Source organism: Hordeum vulgare, chromosome 3H (genome assembly GCF_904849725.1).
Source record: "Hordeum vulgare subsp. vulgare chromosome 3H, MorexV3_pseudomolecules_assembly, whole genome shotgun sequence".
NCBI lineage: Eukaryota > Viridiplantae > Streptophyta > Magnoliopsida > Poales > Poaceae > Hordeum > Hordeum vulgare.
Window position 1 is genome coordinate 619,648,076 of NC_058520.1, and position 7,197 is coordinate 619,655,272.

Below are 7,197 nucleotides of genomic sequence, written 5' to 3' on the forward strand. Positions count from 1 at the left end.
ACTTTTTGCGTGTTCAAAATGCACCATTCAAAGGCACACCACAAAATTTCAACAATTTCTGACTTCATTTGGTATATTTCGTGCATTTACTTTTTTTTTGAGTTAGTTGACCCTGAAATTGAAAAAGCACTACAAATGAACTCTGAAAATGTTGAAAGTTGGCATGCTATCATCATTTCACCCACATAGTATGTGTTAAAAAGTTGAGAGGGCTACGACAAAAACTGGATGCAGTTCGTCTACAAAACTGACAATCTCTCTCGAAGTAGCAGGGTTTCGAACGAGAACTCATCTCTTACAAAGGGATTTCATTTTTTTTGAACTTATTTGAACTCCATATTTTTTGTGTATTCAAAATGCACGATTCAAAGGCACATCACAAAATTTCGACAATTTCTGACTTCATTTGGTATATTTCGTGTATTTACTTATTTTTTTTGAGCTAGTTGACCCTGAAATTGAAAAGCACTACAAATGAACTCTGAAAATGTTGAAAGTTGGCATGCTATCATCATTTCACCCACATAGCATGTGTTAAAAAGTTGAGAGGGCTACGACAAAAACTGGATGCAGTTCGTGTACAAAACTGACAATCTCTCTCGAAGTAGCAGGGTTTCGAACGAAAACTCATCTCTTACAAAGAGATTTCATTTTTTTAACTTATTTGAACTCCATACTTTTTGTGTTTTCAAAATGCACCATTCAAGGCACATCACAAAGGGATTTCTTCTTCTCTCATATATGGTGGACACTAGCTCACCTGATTTTTCAACCGTCGATGATGGTCGCTACTCCTACTTCCCCTAGTGCATAACCAATATCTAGCACAAGGAGAAGAAGGAGAAGCGACCCCACAACAAAAGTGGTTCCGCGGCACGCCACGTGGTTCCGCTGCACGCCACGTGGGACTAATGGTCTTTCATTTTTAAATGATTGTTTTAATCAAAAACAGATCTGTTACAAAAGGGATTTCATTTTTTGAACTTATTTGAACTGAAGACTTTTTGTATATATATGTGGTCGAAATGCATGATACCATGAAGTTAGAAAGGGCTAAACCATTCAAAAGTAGCAAATGAAGTTAGAAAGGGCTAAACCATTCAAATTTGGAAACTATAATGGCACAAACAGAAACTAGACATATATAAATTGGTCCAAGAAGTACATGATACTAGCCCAAACAGTACATAATAATAGCTACCATAGATATATATATATACAAGTGTTCGACGTTCAGAACACTACTCGTCTGAATCATCTAAATCAGAATGTCCACGTTCCTCGAGATGACGCTGGCCATAGTTGACGACTCGAATCTTGCGGTACAACTCGTATGAAACGTATGCATCTTTTGCTGCATACTCAATGTTGATATCATCAAGTGGGCCCTTCTCCCAAAGTGTGTGTTGATACTTTGGGAAACTGGTCTTCATATCACCATATGACTCGTCGATCAAGGCAACTGCCATATGAGCCATCGAAGTCCTGTCATGTCGAAGCCTGAATATCGTTTGGACATCAACGAGGCAACCAGCTGGTATCTCAATACCGAAGCTGTGCCTCATCTTCAGCTTGTCGTTCCTTATGTCAACGGAAGCAAAAGTGATGCCGCTGCGAAGGAACTCCATGAGTTCTGGACGATGCTTGTCACTCCTGCAACAGAAACAAATTACAATAGAACAAATGTTACATACTGCTGCAATAAGGAAACATGTTTCACTACAACTAAAGAGAAACTTATCTTTAGTATTCAAATAGAACATATGCAATGGAACCTAGAGAGATCAATATAGCTATCCAATGAAACCTAGAGAGATCACTAGCTATATGCAATTTTCATGACTATGACATATCATATTGCTATCCAATGGAACCTAGAGAGATCACTAGCTATATTCAATTTTCATAACCTTGGATAAAAGAACACCGCATAAAATTGTATCACTACAACTATGATTTCAATGGAACATATTGAACCAATCAGATTTTTCAGATTATGGAACACTATTCCAATCAGATTGTGTTCCCTTCAACTAATCAAAATTGTTTCACTACAACTATTTGAAGCGAACCAACTATGATTCCAATGGAACATATTAAACACTAGTTCATTCTAATACGATTTTTCAGATTATGGAACACTATTCCAATCAGATTGTGTTCCCCTTCAACTAATCAAAATTGTTTCACTACAACTATTTGAAGGGAACCAACTATGATTCCAATGGAACATATTAAACACTAGTTGATTCTAATACGATTTTTCAGATTATGGAACACTATTCCAATCAGATTGTGCTCCCCTTCAACTAATCAAAATTGTTTCACTACAACTATTTAAAGGGAACCAACTATGATTCCAATGGAACATATTAAACACTAGTGGATTCTAATACGATTTTTCAGATTATGAAACACTATTCCAATCAGATTGTGCTCCCCTTCAACTAATCAAAATTGTTTCACTACAACTATTTGAAGGGAACCAACTATGATTCCAATGGAACATATTAAACACTAGTTGATTCTAATACGATTTTTCAGATTATGGAACACTATTCCAATTAGATTGTGCTCCCCTTCAACTAATCAAAATTGTTTCACTACAACTATTTGAAGGGAACCAACTATGATTCCAATGGAACATATTAAACACTAGTTGATTCTAATACGATTTTTCAGATTATGGAACACTATTCTAATTAGATTGTGCTCCCCTTCAACTAATCAAAATTGTTTCACTACAACTATTTGAAGGGAATCAACTATGATTGAAACAAATAAACTTAAAATGTCATTATCTTGGATCAAAGAAAGCCTCAAAACTTACCTCGCCCATTGGAAGATCAAGACATGGCGTGCGAAGCATAGCTGGATGACGGCAACACCGCGTTGATCGGCCGTGTACTCCAGATCAAGCCCCAAGAACTTCTCATGATCCGCTGCGTGGTCAAACCATCGTTCCTTCAACTGTTGAAGAAAAAACGGCACCTCCCTGCTCAGGTTCGTGTACACGACACGGAGCTTGGTCGTGCCATGCGCGACCACCTCATGAAAGCTAGTTGGCATGGTGGAAGAAGAGTTGGGAAGAAGAGAGGAGAAGAATAGAAAGGGCGACGCGAGAGAGAAGAAGAACAGAGAAATGGCGACTGTACGCTTCGGTTCGTGCTTTTCATCGCCCGAAACGACGCGGGATGCAAACCATTTGGGCCTTTAATCCCGGGTTGAGCCACCAACCGGGACTAAAGAGGTATACCAAACAGTTGCCACCACTACGGCAGGCCACGTGTTAGGCTTTTAGTCCCGGGTTGAGCCATCAATCGGGACTAAAGAGGTATACCAACGGTCGACACCACTACGGCAGGCCACGTGTTAGTCCTTTAGTCCCGGATTGAGCAACCAACCGGGACTAAAGGGGGATACGAACGGTTGCCACCACCACTGCTCGCCGCGTAGCCCTTTAGTCCTAGTTTGGGACACGAACCGGGACTAAACGCTCCTTACGGGCTGGGACTAAAGCCTCGAGGGAGGCATTGAGAATTGGGGAGACGTGGCCGGGCCTTTAGTCCCGGCCCAGAGGCAGGCCGGGACTAAATGGTCCAGGCCAAAGGCCCGTTTTCTACTAGTGCTGCTTCCCGCCTTCTGGTCTGCCGAAAAAGGGCCTTTAGTCCCGGGTCGTGGCTCCACCCGGGACTAAAGGGGGTCTTTAGTCCTGGATTGAGCCACGAACCAGGACTAAAGATCCACCTGTATAAGCGGGAGTTAGAAAATTTCCAACCCAAATCGTCCATTTCTCTTCTTCTTCCTCTCGTTCTCCTGCCCGGCGCGGCACAACGACGAACTCGACGACGCCGTCAGGCTGCCCGCCGTCCTGCTCGCCGCCGCCTGCCGTCCTGCTCGCCGTCGCCGTCGTCCTGCTCGCCGCCGCCGTCATCCTCACCGCGCGCCGCCCTCCTCGCCGCGCGCCGCCGTCCTCCTCGCCGCGCGCCGCCGTCCTCCTCGCCGCTCGCCGTCGACACCTCCGGCCGGTAAGCCCCCGCCCCCTCCTCCCCAACACTCCGGCCAGTAGAAGAAAAGAAGAAAAAGGAGAAGAAAAGAAGAAAAAGGAGAATAAAAGAAGAAAAAGAAGAAGAAAGGAAGAAAAAGGAGAAGAAAGGAAGAAAAAGGAGAAGAAAGGAAGAAAAAGGAGAAGAAAAGAAGAAAAAGGAGAAGAAAAGAATAAAAAGGGAAGAAAGGAAGAAAAAGGAGAATAAAGGAATAAAAAGGAGAAGAAAGGAAGAAAAAGGGAAGAAAAGAAGAAAAAGATTTTTTTTGTCATTTAATTCCTATTGTTATTAGGTTTCTGCTAGATTATTAGGGTTACTAATATGTAGAATTAGGAAAAAGGAAAATAAAAAGAGGAGGAGAAGAAAAGAAGAAAAAGGAGAATAAGAAGAGGAGGAGAGGAGAAGAAGAGGAAAAATAGAAGAAGAGGAGAAGTATAGAAGAAGAGAAAAAATTAGAAGAGGAGGAGAGGAGAAGTAGAAGAAGAGAAGAGGAGAAGTAGTAGAAGAAGAGGAGATGTAGAAGTAGAAGAAGAAGTAGAAGAAGAGGAGAAATAGAAGAAGAGGAAAATTTAGTTTAGGGTTACAAGAAGAAGAAATATATTTTTTGTCATTTAATTTTGCTATTGTATAGTGTATATGCTTAAGTGTTAATAGTGTTTCTTAGATTATTGCTTAATTTTGCTATTGTATATGCTTAAGTGTTAATAGTTTAATTTTGCTATTGTATATGCTTAAGAGTTAATAGTTTATTTTTAGCAAGAAAAATAATAGAACTAGTTTAATTTTGCTATTGTATATGCTTAAGTGTCCGGGACTGGGCTCCGTCCGGCTCGTATTTTAGAGTTTAGGTTCTAGCCAATACCCGGGACTAAAGGTCCTCCTATATAAAACGACAGTTCGAAGTTTCCAACCCCTCTTATATAGTTTGTTAGTTTATTAGTTAATCAAATGTCCGTTTTTTGCAGAACTATGGATCCACATATCAGGAACCTCGAAGAGGAAGAACTTTTCGAAGATATAATCAAAGACGGCCCCGACGTTGAACCAGCTGAATCTCCGTCGTCATATCTAAATGCCTCCGGATATGGAATGGAGGTCGAGCGACACGAAGATGAAGCCGATGGGGCAGGAGATAGGTCCAATGACGGAGAAGGTGATAGCTCCACTCATGGAGAAGCCGATGGAGAAGCCGGTGAAGAAATAATAAAGTCCGCGCGAGGTATACATATGAAGTTCGACAATCACTTGTAATATGTGAAAAATATTGGAGATAGCTCTATATTGTATACATATACATTCATTTGATGAATGTTTCTCCCTCTTAGGCCTCCACATCGAGAAAAGCTACGAAACGAGGCCTGACTAGAAAGTTAGATGCACGGACGCATTACACCTTTGAGGTGATATTGCCTACGGGCGAACCCAAGCTTCCTAAGAATGCTGCTGACACATTCAAGAAGCAATGCGGACTTCTCGTTAGGGATCACGTCCCGATCAGCGTTCGGGAGTGGAACAAGCGCAAAGGGGCAGCCGATAGTGACTATGTCACCGAAAGGTACAAAGATAATCTTTGGAATGATCTCATGTCACATTTCAACCTGCCAGAATGTGAGAATGAAGATGCCGCAGACAAACTGAGGGCAAAAGTCAAGCAGTGGACTCTAAAGAAGATGGCCGAACTATTCCATAGCTGGAAGAAGAAGCTATGGAAAAACTATCTGAAGACAAAGAAAGTGCCAGTATTCGAGGGGTATCTAGCCAATCAGGCGAATCACTAGGAGGCATTTCAAGAGTACAAGGAGTCATAAGATGCCCAGGCATTATCAGAAAAGAACAAGATAAATGCCGACAAGAAGAAATATCACCACAAGTTGGGGCCAGGGGGCTATGAGACTGCCATCCCAAAGTGGGATAAGAAAGAGCAAGATCTGCTAGATAAAGGCATCGTACCTGAACCACTCCGTGATGAGTGGGAATTGAAAGAAAGAAATTGGTTCCTTGCGCATGGTGGTTCGTACGACGAAAAAAGAGGGGACCTCATCTGCAGTGATGGTCTTAGGATACTTAGGGAGAATTGGAAAAGGATAGTGTAAGAAATTAAGGAGGGAAAAAGAAAGTTCACTACAGATAGAGAGAACGATTTGCTCACACTGGTCCTCGGCAATGACGAACATGGAGGACGAACGCGAGGCTTCGGTCCTTCTTACCCGTGGTGGCTTGGGTTTGCCAGAGACCAAGACACTTACAGAAGCCGAGAGAGAGCAAAGAAGCGGTAGCAGGATGAGGAGAATGACAAGTTCAACCAGTTGCTTGCCAGGATTAACGAGCAACATAAGCAGATTGATGAGCTTAGAGGAGTAGCGCGCCAGGAAGATCCTGCACTTGATATTACTGGCGCCCCATCTAAGCGGAAAAGCAGTGTGGCTGATTCCGAGGCCCCGCCCGACGAAGCACGAAGAATGATAGAGGGCGGTCCCGGCTACCCCGTGGATGGAATCAAGGAGTCAACATCATGTGAACACCATCAGAAATTCAAGAACATATCCATGAAGGTGGCCGTCGGACAAGCTTTACCTTCTGGCCCTGATGCACGCTGGCATGGCTTTGAGTTTCCAGCTGGCTTTGCTAAAGTCGGGGTGGATGAAATCCTGACGGGGTTTCATGATATGGAGCTCGACATAGCTGGACACGAAGATGAGAGGACACTCGGAGAAGTACTGGGTGGAGTCATCCTATGGGACAAGAACTACATCAAGCTTCCATGCTCGGCCCCAAGGACAACACCGCCTCCGAGTCGTCGCAGGTCACCTACACCTCCATTACCTCCAAGCCCTCCACATGACGTCGGCCAGCACAACACGAGTCCATCTCGATCACCGCCGCCGGACTTGGGTCGTCCGTCTCTGCCGCCGCCCGCTCCGGATACTAAGCGGGAGCGTGCCACCAAGAACGCTCCGCCGACGATTCCTAAGCGACGGAGCCCCCCAAAGCGCAAATGGTCGCCCCTCCCAAAGGTACGTCATGCTAATCTTCCTATCAAACCTTATGATCGTACCCCCGAGGAAAACGCTAGGATAGCAAAGGAACATCATGATGCGCAGATGAAAAAGAAGGAACCCGAGCCCTGCCCGGAATACACCGAGAAGCAAAT